The 27291-nt window shown below is 39.3% G+C and overlaps 1 long non-coding RNA gene across 1 annotated transcript in view; it reads right to left on the bottom strand.

Moving 5' to 3' along the window:
* Positions 1 to 755: 755 nt before the first annotated feature.
* The window catches only part of LOC138951974 (uncharacterized), a 28095-nt gene continuing 1559 nt past the window's right edge, over positions 756 to 27291 (bottom strand). The window contains exon 2 of the long non-coding RNA XR_011451272.1: positions 756 to 27068. This is a non-coding gene — a long non-coding RNA (uncharacterized lncRNA). The remainder of the gene's footprint in view (positions 27069 to 27291) is intronic.

Below are 27291 nucleotides of genomic sequence, written 5' to 3'. Positions count from 1 at the left end.
ATAGATCTATAGAAGTCTGTGTATCAGTCTCTGGAGGGAGAGAGAGAGAGAGAGATCGGTCCTTTCATGTGTCGGTGCACGACGGTGTTTCCGCTATCATAGTATGGGTGTGTGTGTGTGCACAGTGCGTGTTTGTGCACGGTGTGTGTGTGTGTGTATGAATGTGTGTGTGTAAGAGAGAGAGAGAGTACACTGACGTTTTATCGACATGAAGGTAGTTTATAAATTATGCGTAGAGCAACAGCCCAAGGGAAGTAATCAGTCACAGCACTTGTTCTACGGCAACTCTTAACTTTACTGGGTTAAACTCAGTCGAAACTCAAGATTTCGATTATTCAATTACACTCATATTTTCAAGCGATATCTTCTACACGTTTCGGTCAAATATGACACTTTTTTGTTTCTATTAACCATTTTAAATTCTGTGTGCGAGTGTGTGTGAGGCGGCCGTATCACACACATTTGACTTCTGAAACGAAATTACTTTTTGAAAATGTCATACTGATTACATGTATAATGTGAAAAAATACTGGATTTTTCACTGAAGTCATGCGTGTGCGTGTTTATATTGTGATGCCGGTTGCACCACCGATGTTCTCGGAACACAAGCATGTACTTTGTTGCACTAGTTATGCGAAGGTAAAGAGCTTTTTGATCTCTCGTCTTAAAGATCTTGTTTGACACACACAATCGCACACTCAAGCATCCCACATTCCACCACCCGCTTTCTCACAAAAAAGACCAAGTATGACGAGTTTCGTTAAGTTTGTTATTTTTATTTAGCCTCATTTAATAGTGTTATTTCTTTCGTCAAGCGTACAATGTCATGTTGGAATACAATGAATCAGTATGTTCATTGTTTGCAAATAAGTTGTTTGATAACTCGGAATGGATAACTTTCTTCTTACAATCTCAGAAATGTGCAGAATTGTTTAGTCATTTGTTTTTTTTGTAATTTTGAAGCGAGTTGCAGTGTTAATTTCAACCCGAGTTTAAGCCAGTTATGCTGCGAGCGGGCTACCCAACCCTAACTCCTCTTTTCCCTTTTCTCTGAGGAGGGGGAGGTAGGTTTATCCATGCTCTGTCCAGCACACTAGAGATTCTCCTTATCTAAGCAGGCTGAATAGATGATACAAAGTTGACGCAGTAGTTTCTTAGTCACTCAATTGTAGTGAATGAAAGCAGATTCACTGCCTATTCAATATGGAGGAAGAATCTCTAGTCAGGGTGTTGGCTCACCCCCTGGCTATCTAATCCCTACGTGAATTGAAAGCATAAATCTTTTATCTTCACGAGTTAATTGGTAAAGATGAAAATTAACGCTCTTTTTTTCTTTTCATCCTCACTGAACTCTACACCTCAATCAACGAGAACGCTATAAAACATCCTGCTAAGATTTGAAAATATTCACAATATGCCTTAGTATTTTTTTCAACATGTAGTTTCTCTTAGTAAGCATTGTTTTAGGCTTTTTTCAGATGTTGCATTATATACATCCAGTATGTGCAATACTTCATCTTGATGCATCTTTGCTTTAGTTAGAGCACACAAAAATGTCTTTAATTTAGATTTTATTGTCTTTGGGTATGACGCAGTAGCAAGATGTTGAAGGCTTGACAGAAGGGGATCCTGCAGTTCAACAAAGCCAAGGAAGGTGATGATGGGGAGACAACCTCTGTTGGGTGATGTGAAAACCAGTTGGGGGTAGGGGTGATGTGGTGAGCCACGGAAATAATGGACAGCATCCCAAATGAGACCAACAAAGGTGGGGAGCAACACAATCCAGATTGAGCGAGCATAGCCTGGTGAAAAGACTGGAGAGAAAGAAAGCCAGGGTTATATCAGCCCCCCCCCCCCCCCCCCCCCCTCAATGGCAATGCATTTGATTTCAATTCCCCGATATCATTTTACAAAGTTCAGACTAATGAACCTTTCCAAAAACTGCCAGAGATAAAATTGTTAGAGCTACCTGTATGTACTCTCTGTATATAACAGATACAATGGCGTACGAATTGGGTAAGCAAGCAGTAAAAGACAGATCAAAACTTTTTCTCAGCTGAAAAAAGAAATACTTGCTGCAAGCATTCTGGGTCAGGTCAAAGGAGTTGTGGGAAAAGAATCAAGACCAGATGGTAAGCAACACAATCCACACGGAGCAAGCGAGCGGAGATGCTGCAAAAACTGGAGAAAAAGCCAAAGTTATGTTTTCCCCTCCCCACCACACCCGATCATATTTCATTGATCATGTACAAGTATAATAAATGGATGTTCATCCCTGAATAAACCCATCCACCCAAAAAGGTTAGGGATCAGTTTCTCAATATCACATTTACATCCTTTCTTCACAAAACAGATGCCCAGATGTATGAATTGGGCAATTCTTGTTATCATTCATCACAAAAACGTTTTACGCTGAAAAAGAAACACTTGCTACAAGCCTTCTGGATCAGGTCAAAGGACTTCACCTCACACATGGGGACAACAATCCGAGACCAAGAGCGGTGGGAAGCAGCACAATCCAGGTGAACCCGGTAGTACAGCGCTGAAAAGCCTTGAAAGAAAGCCACCCCCCACTCATTTATTTCAGCTCACTTGCTAATCATCTCTGATTGAACCCTTTTCAAACAGAATGTTTATTTAGGTTATATTTTTTACAACACAACAATATCTATGACTTGGGTCCTTCTTATGACTTGGGGCCTTCTTGTTTACCCTTCTTCACTACATCAACTACTAGGCGGTGAAACACCTGTCAAGATTTTTCTTAGCTCAAAAGGAATACAGTATTATTACTTGCTTCACGCATTCCGGACCTGGACAAAGGAGCACTTGTTGGGGACAACCCGAGACTAGACTGCAAAAGATGGGAAGCACAATCCAAGCGAGAGTAGTGTGCTGCAACCGTAGTGTGCTGTAACAGGTGCTGAAAGACTAGAGAGAACGTCAAGGTTACCCCCCCCTTCCCCCCCCCCAATCCATATATTTTATTTGTATTTTGAGTTTACCACTAAGTACAGCGCTGAATGAACGCAAATGCCAGAGACATTTTCAATTCACATTTGCACTGCAAAAATAATGCCAATGAGAATAAGTTTGGACAATTCTGGTCAATCCTTGTCCACTAAATTGTATTATTTACATACTTTTTAGTCCACAACATTGAATAGATACTGAGGTTTATAACACGGAATTTTCTTGTTTATCCGTCTTCTCTACATCATTTCTCAAGGCTGTTAACCCGTGTTCAAAACCATTTCTGGGCTGAAAAATAAAAAATAAAAGTACTTGCTACACGCCTTCAGGTTCAGGACAAAGGACTTCACTTCACACATGGAGAAAACAAGGGGAGACCAAGAGAGGTGGGAAGCAGCACAATTCAGGTGGACCGGCTGTACAATGCTGAAAAGAATGGGAAAAAAGCCAACAAAGTTATACCCCTCCCACCCCCCTTTTATTTCAGCTTACTTGCGAAGTTTTGAATCATCTCTGAATTAACCCTTTTTAAACCAATGGCAGATTTTTTGTTTAGATACTTTCTATATAACACAACATACATATTACATGACTTGGGTCCTTGTTTACCCTTCTTCACTATATCAACTTCCAGGCGGTGAAACACCTGTCAAGACCTTTCTTAGCTCAAAAAGAATACTACATAGTACTTGCTACACACATTCCGGACCTGGTCAAAGGAGCACTTGTACAGGACAACCTGAGACCGCGAGAGATGGGAAACACAATCCAAGCGAGCGTAGGGCGCTGCAACGGGTGCTGAAAGACTCGAGAGAAAGTCAAGGTTACTCCCCCTCCCCTCCCAATCCATTTTATTTTTTATTCCAAGTTTACCATGAAGTACAGCACTGAATGAACGTAAAGGCCAGAGTAATTTTCAACTCATTTTCGCATTTTGTGTGCAAAGTAGATGCCAATGAGAATAAGTTGGGAAAATTCATGACAATCATTGGCTACTGAATTGTATCATTTACATACTTTCTGTCCACAATAAATACCAGTTTATAAATTGGAATTTGTTTTGTTCAATCTTCTCAAAATCATTTTCAAGGCAGTAAAACTGTTCCAAGACCATTTCTAGGCTGAAAATGGAATACATGTACTTGCTACACGCCTTCAGGATCAGGTGAAAGGACTTCACTCCACATATGGGGACAACAATCTGAGACCAAGAGAGGTGGGAAGCAGCACAATCCAGTTTGGGCAGGCATACAGTGCTGAAAAGACTGGAGAAAAAGCCAAAGTTACACCCCACCCCCTCCCCATTCATTTATTTAAGTTCATTTTAAAAACATTTTACTTGGTTTATCTATAAAACATTGAAATAACCCATTCCAAAAATAGGTAAAGATAAATGTTTCAGTTTACCACTTACATACTACCTGTACATGGCAGATACTTAAGCGAATGTGTACAAATTAGGTACTTCTTCCGTAACAAATCTTCATCATCGTGCGAAGCAAAAAAGCGAGAAAAAAAAAGTTCCCGAGCTCAAAAAAAGAATACTTGCTACAAGCCTTCCAACACTGGCAACAAGGCTAAAGAGATCACACACGGGACAACCTGAGACCCAGAAAGTTGGGAAGCAACACCATCCAGATGGAGTGGGCGTGGGGTGCTGAAAAGACTGGAGAAAAAGCCAAGGTTAAATTACCCCCACCCCCCCACGGTTTGTTTATTGTAGGTCACGTGCAATATATAACACAGTTCTACATTAAATTCCAAAAACAGCCGGACATCCAATTTTTCATTTTAACCAATTTCTGTACAAAACAAACACCAATGTGTGCGAAGTAGGTAATTCTTGTTTATAATTATAGTTTTCACTCAATTGCCATGCTGTGACTGGACAGGAATGTTTCAAAGCTGAAAAGGGAATACTTGCTACAAGCCTTTCAGATCAGGTCAAAGGAGCATGATGGAAAACATCCAGATGAGCATATCTTGTGAACATCCAAAGCTTGGGGACAGGTGGAAAGTAATGGTCAGTCGGGGAAACCGTTCGAAGCCAACCTTTCTCATTCTGCAATAGACTTGACACAAAACACCCAAAAAACATCCCCATCCCCTAATGGCACGAGTAACACTTGTAAACTGCATCGAGACGCCAGCAATCAGTTTTAGTCCAAAGGTTTTTGCACGAACACTTTACGTCATCAATCGGTTTTACTTCAAATGTTTTCACACTAACACATACTTTTAAGAAATAAATGCACGATTGAAATCTCAAGATGCTTATTTTTACACTATGCGAGTTCTCTCTCACAAACACTCCGTCACACAGAGGACCTTACATTGTTTGCTTACTGCGTCAGGTTGCACAACTACAAATCCAAGACCAACTCTTCACCTCGGCTTTGATTTCACCTCAAGACTTGATAAAATCCATGCTCACACCAGTTCCAGGACAGACCTGTGTAAAGAGAAGAACAAATACCACATCCCACCCCAGTATAACGCCCCTTTAAACAGGAACGGAAGGACTTTACAAGTTGATTATGGAGACATTATTTTTTGTAGAATACCAAGAATGTACATGTATAATAAATGGATGTTCATCCCTGAATAAACCCATCCCCTAGGGACTAGTTTCTCAATATCATTTACATACTTTCTTCACAGATAATCAGATGTATAAACTGGGCAATTCTTATTGTCAATCAACACAAAAACATTGCGCTACAAAACAATGAGTAAAACACTTCTTTTTTTTTGAACGCTGAATGAGAACCACTTGCTACAGTACAAGCCTTCAGGATCAGGTCAACGGACTTCACTTCACACATGGGGAAACCAACCCGAGACCAAGAGAGGTAGGAAGCAGAACAATCCTGTTGGAGTGGACATACGGTGCTGAAAAGACTGGAGAGAAAGCCAAAGTTACACCCCACCCCTCTCCCCTACCCCAACCAATTCATTTATTTTAATTCATTTATTTTAGTTCATTTGTAACATTTTATTTGTTTTATCTATGAAACATAAAATAAACCCATTCCAAAATAATTTCAAGATTTATGCGTCAGTTCACCATTTACATACTATCTGTACATGGCAAATACCAATGTGAACATGTACGAATTATGTACTTTTTACGTTATCTTCACTTAACATGCCAAGCAAAAACGAACAATTTTCCAGAGTTTAAAAAAAGAATACTTGCTACAAGCCTTCCAACAAGGCCAAAGAGATCACACACCAAACAACCTGGGACTGAGAAAGTTGGGAAGCAACTCAATCCAGATGGAGTGGGCGTGGGGTGCTGAAAAGACTGGAGAGAAAGCCAAGGTTAATTACCCCCCCCCCCCCCCCAATTTATGTATTTTAGGTCAACCGCAATAAATTACAGAGTTCCACATTGAATTAACTAATTCCCAAAACAGCCTCACATCAATTTTTATTTAATTTCTGTACAAACCAGACACCAATGTGTACGAAGTAGGTAATTTTTGTTTATAATGATAGTTTTCACTAAACTGCCATGCTAATCCGTAAGACTGCGGTCGGAATGTTTCAATGCAGAAAAGGGAATACTTGCTACAAGCCTTCCAGACAAGGTTAAAGGAGTTTCTTCACACATGATGGAAAAATCCAGGTGCATATCTTGTGAACATCCAAAGCTTGGGAACAAGTGGACAGGTGGAAAGTAATGTTCAGTCGGGAAAATCGTTTGAAGCCAACCTTTCTCATTCTGCAATAGACTGAAGACGAAACACCCACAAAACATCCCCATCGCCTGATGGCACAAGTAACACTGTAAATAACACTGTAAAATGCTTTGAGACGCCAGCAATCAGTTTTAGTTCAAATATTTCGCACCAACACTTGCTCTTAGTCTCACGCCAGAGAACAGTTTAACTTTAAATGTTTCCACACCAACACTTGCTCTTAATCTCACGCCAGCGAACAGTTTTACTTTAAATGTTTCCACACCAACACAAAACTTTAAAAAAATAAATTCATGATTAAAAACTCAAGGTGATGCTTATATGTACAGAGTGCAAGTTCTCTCACAAAAACTCTCTTTGTCATACAGAGGACCATATATTTCTTGTTTGCTTACTGTGTCAGGTTGCGCAACAATAAATCCCAAGAGCAACTCCACACCTCAGCCTTGATTTGACCTCAAGACTTGATAACATCCATGCTCACACCAGTTCCAGGACAGACCTGCGTAAAGTGAAGAACAAAGAGCACATCCCACCCCAACATTACCCCCCTTTCACTGAAGGGCATTTATTTTCAATAGGACTAGGGAGCTGCATTATTTATGTAGAGTACCAAGTAGTCCTAAAATGTTTTTAACCTGCTAAAATTGGTGCTTGTTTAGGTTATGTCATAGCTCATGCTCAATTAAGTATCTCTTAAAAATGTATTCAAAACCTTCAGTGGATTAGGGTTAGGAATCAATTTCTCAATATCTCATGTACATACTTTTTTCACAGAACAGATACCAATATGTATGAATTGGGCAATTCTTGTTATCAATCACCACTAAACCATTGTGCTAAGCAGTATAAAAAACAAACAAGTCAAAACATTTTGTTTACGCTGAATAAGAAACATATGCAACAAGCCTTCAGGATCACGTCAAAGGACTTCACTTCACACATGGGAAAAACAACCAGAAACCATGAGAGGTGATAAGCAGCACAATTCAGATGGGGCAGGCGTACAGTGCTGAAAAGACTGGAGAAAAAGCCAAAGTTACACCCCACACCCTCCCCTACCAATTTATCTTTTTTAGTTCATTTTAAAAACCTTTTTAACTTTGTTTATCTATGAATTGAATGAACCCATTCCAAAAAAAGTTAGATAAATGTTTCAGTTTACCATTTACATACTACCTGTACAGTGCAGATACTTGTGTGAATGTGTACGAATTAGGTTCTTCTAACGCAAAAATCTTCATCATTGTGCCAAGCAAAAAAGAAGTGAACAAAAATGTTCCCGAGATAAAAAAAATACTTGCTACAAGCCTTCCAACAAGGCCAACGAGATCACCCACCAGACAACCCGAGACCGAGAAAGTTGGGAAGCAACACAATCCAGATGGAGTGGGCGTGGGGTGCTGAAAAGACTGGAGAGATAGCGAAGGTTAAATTATCCCCTCCCTCCCCACACACACACAATTTGTTTATTGTAGGTCACCGGCAATACATTACATAGTTCTACATTGAATTTAACCATTCCAAAAACAGCCGGAGATCCAATTTTTAATTTTAATCAATTCCTGTACTAAACCGACACCCATGTGTACAAAGTTAGTAATTCTTGTTTATGATTATTGTTTTCACTAAATTGCCATGCTAAGACTGTGGTCAGGAATGTTTCAAAGCTGAAAAGGGAATACTTGCTACAAGCCTTCCAGACAAGGTCAAAGGAGTTCTTCACACATGATGGAAAACATCCAGAGGAGCATATCTTGTGAACATCCAAAGCTTGGGAACAAGTGGGCAGATGGAAAGTAATGGTCAGTCCGGGAAAACCGTTGAAGCCAACCTTTCTCTTTCTGTAATAGACTCGACACAAAACATCCCCATCCCCTAATGGCACGAGTAACACTCTGTAAATTGCTGTGAGACGCCAGCAATCAGTTTTAGTTCAAATGTTTACATACCAACTCATGCTTTCAAGGAATACATTTGCGATTTAAAAACTCAAGGCGATGCCAGTTCTCTCACACAAACTCTCTCTCTTCCACACAGAGGACCTTACATAGTTTGCTTACTGCATCAGGTTGCACAAATTCAAATCCAAGAGCAACTCCACACTTCACCCTTGATTTCACCTCAAGACTTGGAAAACATCCATGCTCACACCAGTTCCAAGACAGACCTGCGTAAAGTGAAGAACAAAGAGCACATCCCACCCCAACATAATCCCCCTTTCAGCAGGAATTTAAGGACTACATGTATTTTCAACTTGATTAGGGAGCTGCATTATCGTCCTAACCTGCTAAAATCTGTGCTTGTTTATGCGATGTCATAGTGCATGCTGAATTAACAATCAAAATTCAAATGAAATTGTAGATGTCTAGCTCTTTGGTAATCAGAACAAATATCACTCTTGTGATATCTCTTAAAATGTATTCAAAAAGTTCAGTAAGTGAACAGCAATAGGAATGCACTCACTAATTACCCATTCATAAAAGATGTGCCATCCTCCTGTAATGGCAAAAGGGAACACTTTCTCCACTGTTCGCAATAAATGCTGAAACACAACTGAAAAAAGCATGTCCATCCCTCGCCCACCCCATTTTGCTTGATCTTACCCAAAAATATTGTTTTCCCACTTTTTAAAAATGTAAAGTTGAAATAAAACAAAATTACGGAGATTTAAAAAATGCCAGTTAAATTTCACACACATAATCATACAAAAGTTTGCTCATTTTGACTTGTTAATCTCTATTTGAAAGCTCTTGCACTTCCAACACACACACACAAAAACCCGTTACCCTTGTAACACCATTGTGATTCAACCAGACAAAAAGCTTTAAAAAAATATACATTATTCCAAATGTTTCCAAAATATTTGACCCGAGTGAACTTGCCTTACTTGGCCAAGAGGAGAAAGCTGTACAGACACTCGGTGCATCAATGTTCATGCTGACTTTTCCAGATAAGCTTCCAAAGACTCACACATCATTTTTTTGATGCAACCACTGCAAGAACAAAGAACAGAGCATCCCCTCCCCAACCTATTCCCAACGTGCACGCAGAAAAACGAAACGGGTGTTTCAGCAGAAAAAAAATACCAAATAGAATGTACTGCCATCAAAAGAACTTCTTGGCTGTTAAATCAATGATGTTGCATTTCAGCAATGTTTTTACCATGAACAAAGAAAATTACCCTTTTTTTAAACACACAGAGCAGCATTTAACCATTACACTTAAAATTCAATCTTTATAAAATTGACAAACTAAAAACAAAATACTTGCTGAATGACACTATTGACAGGTAATATCAATCCACTTCTTTCTTTCTTTATTTGGTGTTTAACGTCGTTTTCAACCACGAAGGTTATATCGCAACGGGGAAAGGGATGGGATAGAGCCACTTGTCGTTTCTTGTTCACAAAAGCACTAATCAAAATTTTGCTCCGTCTTCTGCAATCAAAGGCACTATAAAAAAAACATCCCTGCACCTAACTTTTAACCTGAAAGTCCAGTTGACTTTGAGTAATAAAACCAACTCTCTGAAAGATGCACTGACACACTCATTCTCATTCTTCTCTCACATTCATTTTTGTTGAGAATTTGCAGGAAAATCATAGAAATACACCTTATTTGTCATAATTATGATATACTCAACATGAAAAAAGATAAGCAAACACGTACAGAGGAACTTTCGACAAGATACAACCATTCATGGTGCAGAGGCCTTATGAAATCAGGCAGCAAAACTTCTAACATCCACTTGTTTTTTGCAACACCAGCCACAGAGACCCTGCAAAGACGCAAGAAAAAAGCACACACCCCAACCCCACAAAGCTATGCTTTGTACAAAACTAAGCTGTGTTTAAATATGTTGCAGTACCAGGTTACATATACTCTATTTACATAATTTTGTCATTAATGAGAACACAAGTCGCTCAAAAAACAGATAGAATCTAAAAAAAACCTGTTAGTGAAAGTGAAGTTGTTATTGACTGATAAGTAAATCAACAAAAAGTACAACTTGTAAATAAACAAAGCAGACCAGTAAAGGTATTTGCTCCAGACACCCAACAGCTCAAACAGACCCCAGGAAGTACACTAGCAACAGGCCACACACTTGGGTCTTGTGAATCACAGCCAAAGCTCAAGGAGAAAGAAATACAGCAGGTTTTCTGCAATGAAAGTTCTCAAGCAAAACAAATAACACTACACATGAACAATCAACATAACCAAAAACTCATTAACTTGCAACAAACACAAGCAAAGTAACTGACTTCAGGCCATTTAGACCAAACCAGAACAAAAAAAAACAAGGGTATTTCACAAAAGAGAAAAAAGCCTCACTAATATTGATATAGTTAGTTGAGTAAACACTTAGTTTTAATCACATTAATGATGTGCGCACAGACAAAAAGTTGCCAAGTGTACAATACCACATAGGTCAGAGGATCTCTTTCAGGCTTGACTCGTATTAGGGCAGTAAATGGGTACAGCAACTTCCGTTCAGCTTCAAGCGGATATCATGAACAATGTTTGCACAGGCAAAGGAACGCTTGATACCGCAAACCTGGAAAGACTTTGGGAACAAAGGCACATCCCATCCTAGCAAACCCTATACATCATTCAGCCAATTACAAATATATGTTAAAAAAAGCTCTAATTCAAGGTAAAATGCACAACTGGGTGCTTCTGATCAACTACTCAAATGCATAAAAAAAACAAGGAAAAAAACTAAATCCAAAATCTACATAGAAAGTTATTTTTATACACACAAGTATGGATACCATTATAATCAATCAGCTATCCTAGTAAGAGAAATTGTGACCTTGCTGAAGACAAGTATGAGGGACTTCCTTGAATCAACACCTTCGGTCCACAGCTTTCAACTTGCTCATGGCCAAGCAGCTGTCAGCATCACGCAAATCTAGACTATGCCCGATTGATTCCCTGCAAAATCTTTAGAACAGAACGCCCCTTCCTCTGACACTTCAACAGTTTCCCCATCCCACATCACCCTACAATTAATATCATAAAATATGTAAAAGAAGAATAAAGGTTAAAAAAAATTAATGCTGCAGTACAGAATTTATTTCAATACATTTTACAAAAAGATAATGGTTACTGCCAACCTGATCTTGAATTGTAAATGACAAGACAATCTTATAATTATTCAGTTTTTACCAGTTCAATAAACACTACCCCACAAAAAGCATGAACGCATACGTATTTGTATCTGCCAATCCAGATGTTCCTCCTACAGGAAAAGTGCTGTTCAACTTGCAGCAGTCAGAAAGATTCCCTTGCAACTCCGCAATATCACAGACACTGAAAAAGAACTACAAACACATTTCTTTGCCTATACCCCCCCACCCACCCTCTGCTTATTCTAGATCAAACCACTCGACATTCTAATTCAGAGCTAAAGTTTGACAGCAAATTAGTCAGAAATAACATCTGAAAGCAATTCTCTTCTGTACAATCACTATGGCATATTAGCTGCCAGATGACGAAAGGAGAACACAAGTTTTATTTATTTATTTATTAAGGAGATTTCTATAGTGCATAACTAAAAGCACAATGCACTTTATAGCAATGAAAGAATGAAACGAAACCCCCTAGTTCTTGCACAAATGTACATCTAAGCTTATTTAAGTAAAAATAAGCAGGCAATGCTATAATAAAGTCTTAAGTCAGAACATCAAATAACTCGGCAAAAGAAGTCTCGCTCTCAAAAAAGTGTACTTGCTCAGGACCACATTCGCCACGGGGGAAATGGCGGGGATAAAGTGGAAGCATGGGTGGAATAGGTGGTTCAACTATGACGATGGTCAGCATGGGAAAGGAGTAGCCATGTGAAAGAACCAAAAGCTGCCTGCAATAAAAGGAGCAAACCAACTAAAATTACCCCCCCCCCCCCCCCAATATAAAACAAAAAAGACAATATAAAACAAAACAAAACAAAAAGACAATCATACTCAAAAGAGCCTCAACCAAATCCAAACGGCCTATTTTTTTACAGCAAAGTTTATATAAAAATGTTCTACTGCCGTTTCTTAACTTCAGCAACCCAACGGGTAGAAAATAGTGACCATCACTTCGTAAAACACATTTTTTTAAGACAACATGTAATTAAAACACCTCAGAGATACAATCACTCAAGACCTCTGTTCACTCCAACACACACACGCACAGTATACAAGCATCTGAACAAAATTAAAAAATATACCACAGTGCCCAAGGGCCTCATCCTGGATTAACTTTAGCACTGAAGCCAACAGCAGATTCTAGTTTCATGGATAGATGAATGGACAGATCCCAACATGGCAAACTATGTGTGCAGAGGCGACTAAAGCTTCAAGATACAGAAACCCTGAAAAATGTCTAAATAAAAGCCATGTCCATCCCCCCAGTACAGATTTCTCCCTTTACATAGCCGTCACTATGATGCAGCTCTGCGATCAAATGTCAAATGTATGCAATAAATAATGACAATGCAGGATTGCGCTTTTTGAATTAACTGTGGGACACATAACAATAATCAGAGTTTTGTCAATTTGTAGTTAACATTATCAGAACATGTGTTCAAATTAACTCTGTGAAAATAACCACTATTGCAAATATATTACTGTGATTCTCTGGGATGGTGTGTGTACAGCCAATTTCCCTGGATGAACGGCAAGGTCATAGCACTGGTTCCAGTTTGTATTCTTGACGGATGTTTGAACGGTTTTCACGAAAGGTTGGTGTTCGCAACAAAATCAGGTCCTGGTGTTCGCAACAAAATCAGGTCCTGCAGCAACTCCCTGCGCAAACGTCAGAGCACACAGAACAACCCACCCCTCCAGAATATATTTATTTACACCCACACTGCATCAGCCACAAAGAAAAAAAAAAAGAAATAGTATTGCGTTCACATTCAAAAATATCTTATAACTTATTCTTCTGAGTGAACTTGCAGTTTAGCTTAAATGTGGAAAAAAAGATTGTCAAATGGTCTACTCTTTTAACAGCCAATCAACAAGAAGTGTCAATACACGATAGTCCAACGACGAAAACTTTGAACTGCTAATAAACAAAGTTTTATTCAAAAGTAAAAGACTGACAAGAAATACTGTCTGTAATCAGGGACCCCGATCTGCCTCTGCAGGACCGCACAATGCTTCATCCCCTGTGCAACTTTTTTTGCCGACAAAACGACACCGATCCCAACGCAGCAATGTTCACTGAAACAGACCTGGAAAAGAACAACTTTGTCCAACCCCTACTTACCTACCCAAGTCATGTAAAAGTAATAAAAACTGCCACACGTTTTACCAATGAAAGTTACTGTGGAACAAAAAGCTACATTTATTAGTTAATAAACTGCGAGTATCATTATAAAAAAATGTTTTAATCCAGAAAACTCTGCAGCAGTAATGGAAAAAGTCAACAGTGCAAAGGTGGGATTCCTCAAGCTCACTATGTTACGCAAAGAACGCTATATAGCTGTTTAAATCTCAGAATATTTTGTTTAATACATTGAAACATAACAGAAAACCAAGAAAGGTACTTGCAAAGGTCAAAACAACCAGCCTGAGATATGATGGAGACAACTGCTTAGAGACGAATGTGTTTACAATGAAGCAGGAAACGTCACAAAAAGTCTGCCGATGCTAGGTACAGAGAAATCACGGTTTCTTCCAGACAACAGCTGGGTTTCTGCAAAGAAAGCTAGGAGCAAAGCACAATATACGTACACATCTAGCTGTTCTTACCGCAAATCCTTACATTTTATAAGGCAAAGTCATTTCATCTGTTTAAATAAATGCTAACATCTCACAAAATTCTAACTAAGAAAAAAGGCCAGGAGAAAAAGGAAACATGTCATTTTTTTCTAGCGAAACATGTTAACTTGCAATGATAAACTAGTGTTTCCTGTTCACACCTCAAACTATTTTTAAACTTAGAAATTTAACTGCAGGTTACGTGAAATTCTAAAAGTACTGTAACAAGATGCAAGCTAACCGTCATTAAGTACTATACCATACAGGTCCGACGATCTTGTGCAGATTTGGCTGGATTAAAGCGGCAAACATTTTATCCAATTTCCGAACGCTTGCACAGGAACTTGAAGCAACAGAAACTCTGAAAAGAGCTTTGGAACAAAAGCATATCCAAGGCCTACCAATACGTGTAGGTGAGAAACATAACTAGTGCAGTGATGTTGCACAAAGAGTTTACCATAACATAGTCCTTTATGTTATCAAAATTGCGTGTAACTAACTAAATGCAAGAGAAATGCTAACGAATCAGATAAAAATAACACACAACAATCCGCATGTTAAGAAAGCGTACAACTCGCAAGAAAAACTTTCAGAAAAAAAGCAACATGACCTTCATGGAGAGTTGTTATAGTATAAGTAGGAGGACTGGAAGCCTGAGCTTGATTTTCCATGACTACTGGAGAGCTTGCAGAATCTGAGGTGCATGAAACCAATGCTTGAACAGTGCCTTCTGCGAAGAGGTCATACGTTGTGACTGCATTCCATGAGCCCTAAACCCCTGCAGAAACTTCACAGCACACCCCATCCCTCGCATCACAAACCCAACCCTTCCCGCAAAAACTCATTGAAAAAGCTGCGATTTACACCCAATTAACTGGTTTGTACACGAGTACACTACCCATAAAACTATTTGCTCTAAGAGCATGAACTTTCTTTTTGAAAGAAAGAAATTTGGTAATCTAAAAATCAAGGGGAAAAGAAAGACTTTACTGTTGAAGAATATCATTGCCACAATGGTTCAACTGGTCAATAAGCACAAACACCTTTTCAAAAGTGTTACCCGAGTGATATTACTCTTCCGTATCCACAGCAAGGAAGAAAGGGAAACTCAGTCCTCGGCATTCAGGCATCTATTCTCATTCTCAGACAGGCTTCCATATACACACTAGCCACTCTTTTCAGACGCAATCACTGCAAGAACAAAGAGCAGAAATCATACCCTCCCCCAACAACAATCTGAATCAGCGTAAAAATAAAGTTTCAACAGTTCTCTTAAAAACAGCAAAAACCAAAGAGCACTATCTCAACACAAAACACTTCTTGTAGTTGTACAAAAAGACAATCCAATACATGAAAGTTTAGCTAAATTTAAAAACCAACCATGACATTAACAAGGCATGTACAGAAAGGCAAAATTTTTAACAAAATCATTGCAAAAAGAAAGAAAGACATAATACATCTGACAAGACAAGAAAATAACACTCAGCATAAATTTAAAAAATCTAAGGTAACCTTCATAGTTATTTGAACCGACGCAAGACGCAGAGGATTGAAGCCCAAGGCTGATTTTTCAGAATAAGCAGACAGTTGGCAACAAAAGCTGTGCGGGAAATCCATGCTCTAACAGCCCAAAGAGGTTGGCCTACATCATCACCGAGTTCGCCATAACGCCCTGTAGAAACTTCACAGCAAACAGAACATCCCACCCCTCTCATAAAGTATAACCCAACCTTCCGTTCAAACACATGACTGAATTGTATGGAAATACATGTACACTCTGAAGATCAATATGCTATTGTTAGGCCAGAACATCAAGAAGAAATTTATGTTACTGTACATTTGAACCTTTGTTCTTGACTCAAATTCTCACAGAATGTCAATTATGCACTTGTTTGACAAGGCATCCAGAAAATAAGTTACTAAGCCAGAAAATACAGAGTAGGTAGAGATTAAAACAAGATTCTGCAGTGCTAGTAAACTAGTTCAACAGTTGGTACAGTGGTAGCATTGGCAACTAATGCACGTGTTCACTACTGATTCAAATGGGCCGACTGTACACTTGGTTTAAACATAAAATGGAAACTGGAATACTTGACAATCCTGCACGTTTACCACACACCAGGCTTCTATCGGCCGGGCAGCTGACGGGCATTTGATGCAATCGCTGCAAGAGTGAAACAGAAACACACATCCCCTTCCCAAACCTTTTTTTCATTTGTAAAGCAACAGAACATTTTCCAAGAACTGAATCAGATTGCTAGAGTGCCCAAGAAAAATAGCTAAGAGGATACCAGGATTTTAGATAAGGAATTGAAGCTTAAAAACTAGGAACAGAACATTGCAATTAATAAAATGCAAGAATACTACTGGACCTCTCAGTTTCACAAAGGTAAAAGTTCACATACACACCTTCACAAATACTAGTAAACTTTGTCAGTGCAATACAAGCAAGACGGCAACGAAATGCAAATGAGTATGTCTACTATACACATGTACCGCGGTATCGCATCCAGTATCAATCTCGTTGCTGAAGCGCAATGCCAGTGGAAGAAACGGAGGTCAGCCTTGAGGACGTGGGTCCCATGGTAAAGAGACAGATCCAGCCCAGAAAAATCCTGCAAACTCTCCAGGGGAAAAAACAATATATCCCACCCCACACCCTCTAGGTTTCAAAATGGTAAAATATATTGGAGCATGTGCATCTCTTTATTCCTAAAAAGTCATGAAAACACAAATACTTTTCATTGCAAATGTATATGCATCTCATTACAACAGATACAGCTTTACTTAACCTGAATAGATACATGTGGTACATTAACTTGGGGCAGGGGGGGGGGGGGGGGGGGGGGTGGGTGGGTAAAAATACCTGTGGAATGACGGATAGCTAATGCAGACTTTACCAGGCAGTTGTACGAGAATAATGGAAACAAAGCACTATAAATCAATGGGATAAAAACCATGTTCACAAGACCTGTCAACAGTCAGAAGTGATAGACGGGCTCTCATCGGGAAAAAAGAAGGCAAAGCGAAGTGTTGATGATTTGACATCAGAGACTGGAGAAGATGTCTATAAAGAGTCCAGCACAAGAATCCTCCACCCACACCAGGTACAACTGATCCATGCCCTGTCGATAAAACTGATCAAAACACAACATACCCCATCCCCGAACACCAATGTTTTGTTTAACTGATGCCTTGCTATGATTTGTGATTTTTGTCCTAAGCAATTACATAACATGCTCAAACAATAACTGAACAAATTGCATGTATGATTAAAACAAAACAGATCACAAGAAATCAGCAAGACACTTGAAGAGCAGACACATGCACTCAGACAAAATGTTGGTAGCATGCTAATGTCAACAAAAATGTGGCATTAACTTAAATGTAGCTCATGTGACGAAGATGGCTATTGAAATAAATGATAAAGAACACTTGAGTCTTAGCCAACAGCTAAATAATGGCTAAGTAAACTATGCTTACAGTCAAACAGAATTTTCAGCAAGGTGAAACCACAGCAGCAGGTGCAACAGGAACATGTGCAGGCCTTGCATTAGATGCGAATATGACCACTTCAAATCAGCCAAGCGAAGCCCCAAAAAGACAACAGCTTGTGAAAGGTAGCCCCTGCAAGGATGATAAAGGGAAACATCCCCCTCCCAACTCTTTGCCATATTTATTTTCAGGAGAGATAACTAGACATGCTCAAAACTACAACTTGTACAAGCCATAATGTACAGCTTACCTAGATCATAGCCTAGTCGGTTTCAGTAAATAAGGACCACTTGTATCATGCAGTCAACAGGGTTAAGTCAAAAACCATAGCTGCTGCATGGGTGCTTTGCATATGGCAGAAAATTGTGCATCGATTGTGGGCGATTTCATAGGGTAAAGCACGAATATACTTAAGGCTGCTGCAGTCGAGCATATAAAATAGGCTTCATAATCTAGCAGAGAAAAGAGACGTTTTAGGCTGGAACGAGCTCATAAATCGTAACATACCCACAACAAAAATGTACATTCAACGCAAAATTGATACAAATATGCCACTCATAGTAAATATAAAATATCAAACTACAGGAATGATAGAAACGAAAAACAAACAAAAACTCGTACTAGTGCATTCAAGTAAAAAGATGTAGTCACAAAGACAGAAACCTGAACTGCTCAGATGCAAGCTTGATGCGACCAGGGAATCTTGCAGATGAAAAAGCGAAGCGCACAGTTCTGCCACTCAGTAAACCAGTGAATATGGGACAAGACATCCATTGAACAGCTAAAACTGCAGATGTACAACCCTGCAGAATACTTGGAGAGAAAAAAACATCTACTTTGCATAACCAAATTAATCTCTACACCACCAATGATTGCAAAAAAACGGTGGTTGTACTTTACCCTCTCACTTCTCAGGCAAAATTTTTAGGAAAAGATTCAAAAAGTTAATAACCACAAGCACACACAACACACTCCTTTCCCACTCAGTCACCAAGGAGCTAGAGCATTAATTAACAAGTTATTTCAGTGCAATGAAATCGGTTGTCAGTATTCTAAGGACAGAAAGACTTTTAGAAACGGTACAATGAAATTGGAAAAGTGATTTACCGCAAACCAAACAGGTTATTCTCAAGAAGAATCACTGACAGGTCGAAGAGCTGTTCAAATCCATTTACACAAGCTCTGCCATAGTGCTTTGTTGAAACACCGCAGTCTGCACAACCTCACTCCACCATCCAGAACAGGACCACACTAGAAAGAACACATAGAACAACCCACAAACAGGTCCCCGCCACCAACAACATGTATCTTCAGTGTTAGTTTATCAGTCAATTTAGTTTATAACATGAATCTAAAAATGTATTTACAATGGAGCTGAACTTTACAGCTCAGAGGCTGAAGCGCCAAAAATTAGTATGAACACAGAACAGTCACAGTATCATTTTACTTCATTTTGTCAGAAAAAGATTCATCAAAATGGGAAACAGAAAAGAGACCTGTACACTGTCGAATGAACTGCAACTCTCTGATCCAGTTTGGACAAATCTCAGCATCTCAGAAAATCTTCCAGATCAGTCGTTCTGACAAATTTACATGACATCCTGTGTTCACACTGCAACAGAACTAAGAAACCGATGTTGTCCTTGACCCCTCTCCTAACTCAAGTCACATCTGAAAAAAATTACATTACAAATTGCAACAGCAGTCAATCCTCATGCATTCACAGATCTATAGTCATTTTGAACATGAACCCAGCATTTCACACTCAATCATACCGACAACTCAGTCAAATGCCTTGCCAACATGAAAGGGTCATCCCAGGGCACAACTCGTTCACGCCATTCCAACCACATACATACAAGACATTCAACAAGAGGTAGAGGTACCGCAGGACACCGCCCATAAGCTCCGAGATCAACATACTGGGGATTGACTGCTGCAGAGCCAGTGGACTCTCCTCGGCTAGCTGAACTTCTCAATCTCAGTAACATAGTTGCTGGATGGAGGACTGCAAGAATAGAACAGACAACATCCCCTTTCCACAATACCTTTACCCCCATATTTTCCAACTAGGAACACAATAGTTTTTGCTGCCACAGCTCTGCTTTCTCTAAAAAAAATTGTTGGTAAAGCAAATGATCAATACAGATAGATTTTGATTCTTCCTTGAGCTATTTATAGAAAAATTTACCTAGCCCTAGATGAACAGAACACCCTTGAAACAACAGCAATACATTTCACGGGAAATGATCACGCTCTCTCACTGTGGATGCCATTCAACAAAAGCCACTTTCACACAGGAACTCTTCTCACACTAACTGCAGATGGAAATGGACCAATGGAGAAAAGTTCACCTGAAGAAACTCCAATCAAATATAAAGCCCCACCCTTCCCCAAATAACTACAATCGATTCTCGAAAGACTGGAAGCCAATTGTTAACATGACATCAGAAATGACAGAAAACTGAAGCATCAAAATACATGCGATGAGTTGCAAAAATGCACAGTAACTTGTTCTTAGAAACAGGAAGAGTTGATCAGTTAGTTATAATAAAGACATAAGATGGCAAAACTACAAACACATTGCTTTTCACAAGAGTGAGTGAAGTTCTGACACGACTCTACACAATGAAATCGCAATCCTGACCTGAACAGTGTCAACACAATTTCTGCAGCAGAATCCTTGCATACCAGTCGGCTTCAAAACCCATCATCTCTCTAAGCCAAAGCTGACAGCACATAAATGTACTTTCCCTGAAAATCCTGCAGACACGAAACAAAAACAACCCACACCACATAACAGCTAAAACACTAGCATGTCAGAAATCATATGTGTTACAAAAGTTGGTTAATGCTGCAACAAAATGAACAGCTAAAAAGAATAGAAAATCTCATTTTGAAACACTTCAAAAGACAAAAAGGTACAGATGTAGTAGACAAATTCAATAATTTTGCCACCTTGGAACGCAACACAAAAAATGACTACTTTTTCCAACAAAAGGCACAAATAAATTAACAAAGTGTCAAACAGGCAGAGAAAAATAGCAAGTTTTTCAAAATTAATGTGGCATAATAAAAGCAAACAAAACACATACTGCACATTACAGACACGCAACCATGAAACAAATGGTAAAAACAAGAACCACGCAGGAGACGAAAACTGCTTAAGTCAGCCGGAGAACGCGTTGTGGAACGATTGGTTATCTCCAGTTAGAACTATCAACTGCAACAGTTACAAACCTGAACATGCCCCATCCCCCCAATAGTTAAACACTACATAAATGTGCACAAAACAAACTAGATGCTCCTAAAAGCTGAACTTGCACACCAGATGTAATAACAGAAAACGATTATCTAAAAAGAAATTAACAAAACCAGAAAGGCACATCTTTATAACAAAAAGAAATCCTCTTGCATAATGTTGGGTGTTGAAAGTGGGAATAATCTAAACATTCACTTAGAAGAGCAAAATATGAAGAAAAAATACCAATGTAGTAGTCGGCAACCAGCAATGGACAGACCAGGATACAACCAGCCATACACAGCATCTTGCAGCAAGGAAGGTGCAATCTACAGAACGCCGGAGTTGGTGCGCAAGCAAATATACGAGAACCTCATCCTGTGAAAAAAACAAGCACACGCGAGACAGACACCTACCCCCCACCCCCCCAACTTTATTCTCCAACAGTAACAGGGTGGTAAATAAGATAAAACTTTTATATTCTACAACTGTAAAAATAATTGCCCATACTTATGCTTTGGTTATATGTACCTAGTTCTGCAAGAGTCAAGGAGTTCATTCTGTATAATATTAATAGGGTGAAACAATACAAAAAAATACATCAAACATACTAATTGACTTATGAGCAGAGAATTGAACATATTGGATGTCAAAAACCCACCAAGCTTGACAAAATCAACAAACTTGTTTCTTTCGCCTCGAGTTCACTCACTTTTCAGAGCCAAACCACTTTTGCCTTGAATTCAAATTCAGCCGACCTGCAAAAAGCCTGAAGGAAGAGTTACGACACCCCCCATCCCCTGAAATGAGGGAAAATCTTAAAGAGTGCACCAGTGTTATGCTGCATCAATCTCACTTGACCGTTAACACTTCATTTTCAACAGGAGTTATTCAAAACATTGCACACGATAGTTGCAAGCTGTCACTCTCCAAAAATAGCTTGTATGTACTCCTGTGAAGAACAAGGGGTCAATTCTGACTCTGAGAATACTTCAATGACAGCTGCACAAATACTACTTCTCTTGCTTCTTAACAGCTTCTTTGACTATGGAAAAATCTATTAAAAAACTACTTGAAAGGCAGAAAACATAACCTGAATGGAAAACGAGAACAATGCAGCCCCAGGTTTAGACCATGCTTGTGCTATTAAAGCTGTGGACGACTGATATCCATAATCATACAGAAACAAGCGTGCCACAATCAGAAGTCTGCAAAAATGAAGAGGAGAACCACCAGATATTAATTGCCCCCCACCCCTTAGTTTTAACAAGTTCTATATCAAGTCAAATACAAAACAATGATATTCTGCATCCCGAAAACTAATTAAAAAAAAAATCAATAAAACTGGGCTAAAATTAAGAATGGAACTACATGGAACACTTTTTTACTGAATGAACTGGGGACAGAATACAATTACAAGAAGCCAAGTGAAGGTCTATTGCAATGCATCCACAGATCCCGAGGAAAAATATAAAAACACATGCGTTCCTGCCGTGAGAAGAAAGAAGACCAAGTGCATCCGAGGGGCAATAGTGAGAGAAGTTTTGGTTTGGAATCAACAGCAGCAGCCGCCTCGTTATCTGGGCAGCTTATTTCAGACCAGGGCCAACATGGTAACAGCCATCAGAACTCCCGTGTCTTTCGGGCAGTTACAGTCCATCTCCGGGAACTGGCCTGTAATGCAATCTAGAATGGCATGGTAACCTCTCCTCCCCCTCCCCAAAGATGAACAGACATGAGAATTGAAGAAACTGATACACGTAGGCAGACAAAGGAATCTGCACCAATTGTCATTTTAACAATATTTATACTACAACCATGCTAATCTTCTTCTTCTTCTGCGTTCGTGGGCTGAAACTCCCACGTGCACTCGTGTTTTTTTGCACGAGTGGAATTTTACGTGTATGACCATTTTTTCTTACCCCGCCATTTAGAAGCCATACGCCGTTTTCGGAGGAAGCATGCTGGGTATTTTCGTGTTTCTATAACCCACCGAACTCTGACATGGATTACAGGATCTTTTTCGTGCGCACTTGGTCTTGTGCTTGCGTGTACACACGGGGGTGTTCGGACACCGAGGAGAGTCTGCACACAAAGTTGACTCTGAGAAATAAATCTCTCGCCGAACGTGGGGACGAACTCACGCTGACAGCGGCCAACTGGATACAAATCCAGCGCGCTACTGACTGAGCTACATCCCCGCCCTCAACCATGCTAATGAAATCCACATTATTAGCAACACAAAAATTGCTATGCATAAAGTGAGTATGAATATAGCTTTTGGTTTGGGAAAGCTAAATCAATGTGAATCGCCCAATCCATTTGATGTTGAGTATTTACTGAGAATACTTTGTTTTATTAACACTAAAATCACACATAAAAGCAGCAACGAAATTTAGTCCTACGCAACCGTCGGAGAGCAAAACAAGTATAGATACGTGTGTTGGCAAATAAAAAAATAGGAGGTGAAGGAAACAACCCAATTCCGAGACTCCGCCAGAAAACCTATCTGCAAAATAATAAAAGTAGTTATGTTAAGACACCCCCCCCCCCCCCCCAAACCAGCAAAGAGAGGCACTGGACATACACACCAAAATTAAGAATAAAGAAAGACAACTTCATGACATAAAAACAAAAGCATTGTTGCATAAACATAAATACATAGTAATCCATAATGCTGTAAATGTAAGTGTGAAAAACAAAGAGATAAAATGAGAAAAAGAGACAGCTCGAGGAAAATGAAACGAGGACATAAAATGATATGGTGATCAGAAATCACACAGATACCTATCTTACTCAAACCTCACAATGTGACGCAACCAAGAAATCATAATAATCGCAGGAGGTTTCAAGACTTGAATAGCGGTATATTACGAAAACAAGACGGACAGCATCTCGGCAAGAGCACAGCTCAGTCCCATTCAAGTATAAGAGCGTTTGGAAGAGGATGCTATACAATGGACCTGAAAGCAGTCTGAAAAAACAATAGTGAACAATACCCCCCCCCCCCCCCCCCCCCCCACGTAAAACCACACAAAATTAGAGCAAACAGCTTTTGCAACAGAAACTGTCATGGTTTATTGCCATTAACATAAAACTGCATGTCCTTTTAGATCAACCGCTCACGATAATCAGTTCAATGCGTTATCAACAGAACAAGTAAACTAATAATACAGTAAGCACCTACTCTACAGAGATTGCATACATCCGAAACATCCTAAAAAAATTAATTAAATACTGGACATTTATGCTACTACGGTCAGTGTTGATCTCGCACCGCTGACTTGACACTTTTTTCTGGCTCACCTGCATGCACACGCTCTGCAAGTGCCACACAGTCGCATCATACATGATTCATGTATGATGCGACTGTGTGGCACTTGCAGAGCGTGTGCGTGCAGGATTGATGAACCCAACCCTGCGGATCTCAGCAAATATGAACACCAACCTAGCCTCAAACAGGCTGTCAAATTTTTAACAGAACCGTCATTCTGCGTGCAACAGAATTAACAAAAAGTATGGCAACCTACGTATAATATGGCAGAAGTAATTAAACATCAATCAACAAATTACAGAATAGTCAAAGAATAAAAACCTTCATTATTTCAGTTAAAATTTTGATGAAACAAACTTCAACATGTGGAAAGGAGAAATTCACTCACAAGTTACAATACATGTGTGCACGCATACCAAGCTAACCTACTCTGCTACATACTACGGTCCACTACTGAACCAGCACAATTATGCTTGAAAAGCTTTCTAAACTGAAACGCTAAAGAGAATATTTTTAAATAAAGGAGAAAATGGCAGAACAGCTTGTAATGTATAAAATACCCTAGAAAGCATACCACCTTCACTTACGCAAGCAGTGGAGTTGATCACAAGCACAGAATCATCAGCACTCTCCCAGTCCCCCACTCACAGGCAGACAGAGCAATCTCCCACACTCCCATTTCCAGTCAGGTCATGGGAAGAGAACAGGGAAAATCCTTGCTGGTTCTGGCGATTGTCTGTACACGATACATGACCTAGTGGCAAGTGCATGCATGTCCTTTGGGGCACTCTGCCCTTTTTAAAGATAACTGAATGTCTGTGGAGCTTCCTCAATTGTAGCAATCTTTTGAACATTTAGCCAGGTGCACGTTAAAGATCCCACGATTGACAAAAGTGTCTTTCCTGGCAAAATTGTATAGGCATAGATAAAAAATGTCCACCAAAATACCCGTGTGACTTGGAATAATAGGCTGTGAAAAGTAGGATATGCGCCGAAATAGCTGCTATCTGCTGGTCAATGTGAATGCGTGATGTATTGTGTAAAAAATTCCATCTCACACGGCATAAATAGATGATCCCTGCGCCTCGAGTCCGACCGAGTCTGGAGATACGCGCGCGATATAAGACTTCATATAACATAACAAGCAGAGATAAAGGAAATCACTAGTTTTTGATGCATCCAGCTCCACCTGACAAATGATTCAAAAGATTACAACAATTTTCTTCAACATACTTGTGTATTTTATGCAACTGTTGCAAACGTAATTTATCTGTATGTATGACATTTTCATGAAAGGTAGCAAAGGAGCACAAGCCCAGTTTTGTAAAATAATGATAATCATAGCTTGCACCAATTGATTATCGCACAAGGTGTGTAACAAACTTTCTCATAGACTTTAGAAACATTGCAAGGAAAATGCTTTGAAGTTGCGTTTACCAAGTTCTGCTACGATAGGCCAAATTACGTTTTCCATCCGGATAGCATAGCAACCCATCTCCAATTACGGACACTGTAACAATACCAGAAGACGACTTCCAATCCTTGCCTGGAATACCCATCAGACAGGTTCCTTTACATCGCGTGATGACATCAAATTGCTTTGACAGCCCATCTGAAATTACACTGATTAACGCACAACTATCCATGCACGATATCTACTAAGTTACCAGTGAACTGCAAAATAGAGTTACATCTACAGGCATTCAACTACAGAGAAGTGTACTTTTGGCGATAGAAATGTTTACTCCTGTTGAAATGTTTAGGCATACACTGCTCATCTAATGGAACATGTTTAACTCGATCAAACTCTCTTTGTGCAGAATTTCAACCTCAAAAATACAGAAAGGAAAAAAAAGAATTATAAATGCAATGTAGCATAAAAGCCACTGTAACCTGACAACGAAAATGACGATTCCCAGCACCCTCTGTCACCAGTCTTGGCCAATAGTCCCTTCATGTACGTGTACCCATCGCAAGGCCTGCAATGTGGTTAGAGCAGAAAAAGGCAACATGGGATAGGGAGTACAAAGGTGCGGGATTGGTGCAGAAAATCAAATAAGTCTCGTAGAGTTATTCTTTATTTTTCATTAGCTCTCATTCTTTCTTTATTTGGTGTTTAACGTCGTTTTCAACCATTCATTATTAGCTCTCATTAAATTTTATTTAAACCTCATCTCAATTGTCAGTCAAGCTCATTGTGTGCAACACGATGCAGTCCTAATCAACAGTTGAACTGTTACAATGACATAGTAACTTTAGTTTTAGCTGTGCACTAAGAAAGCAACACATTCAAAGCTAATCCATTCTGAGAAAAATAAGGGACAGAAAGGTGATGCTTCCCCCACTAACCTACGAGTTCACGGTAACTGCAAGCAATGTTATGCTTTGTGTAGTTTTCAAAATAGCCGTACAGCGCTTTGAGCAAGGATTAATCCTGGATACATGCGCTCTAACATTATAATGTATTACTGTATTCATCATCTACAGAACTTTTTCTCAGAGAGAAAGACAGAACAATAGCATTTTGTGTGCAATGAGAATGTAAAACCGGGTATCACGCAGCCATCAAAGCTTGCAACCATGGACCAGACTCGTGTTCAGTGCTACTTCTGCAGCTTTTCTATTCACTGCAAAATATTAAACCTTCCATTCACATATGAATAGGCAAGGGAATGAATTAAAACTAATTTGTATTTCAAATCACAAGTGAAAACTTCAAACAAACCAACATTAATCTTGGAGAAATAGTAACTTAGGATTAATTGTTAGCTGAACAGATATTACTAATCGTAATAGCCTGTCATTTAAAAACAACTTGAATTAGAAACTAGTAAACGACGAAAGTACACA

Source organism: Littorina saxatilis, linkage group LG17, assembly GCF_037325665.1.
Source record: "Littorina saxatilis isolate snail1 linkage group LG17, US_GU_Lsax_2.0, whole genome shotgun sequence".
Lineage (NCBI taxonomy): Eukaryota > Metazoa > Mollusca > Gastropoda > Littorinimorpha > Littorinidae > Littorina > Littorina saxatilis.
Note: the sequence above shows the minus strand (reverse complement) of the source record. Positions and strands in the feature narration are given on the sequence as shown.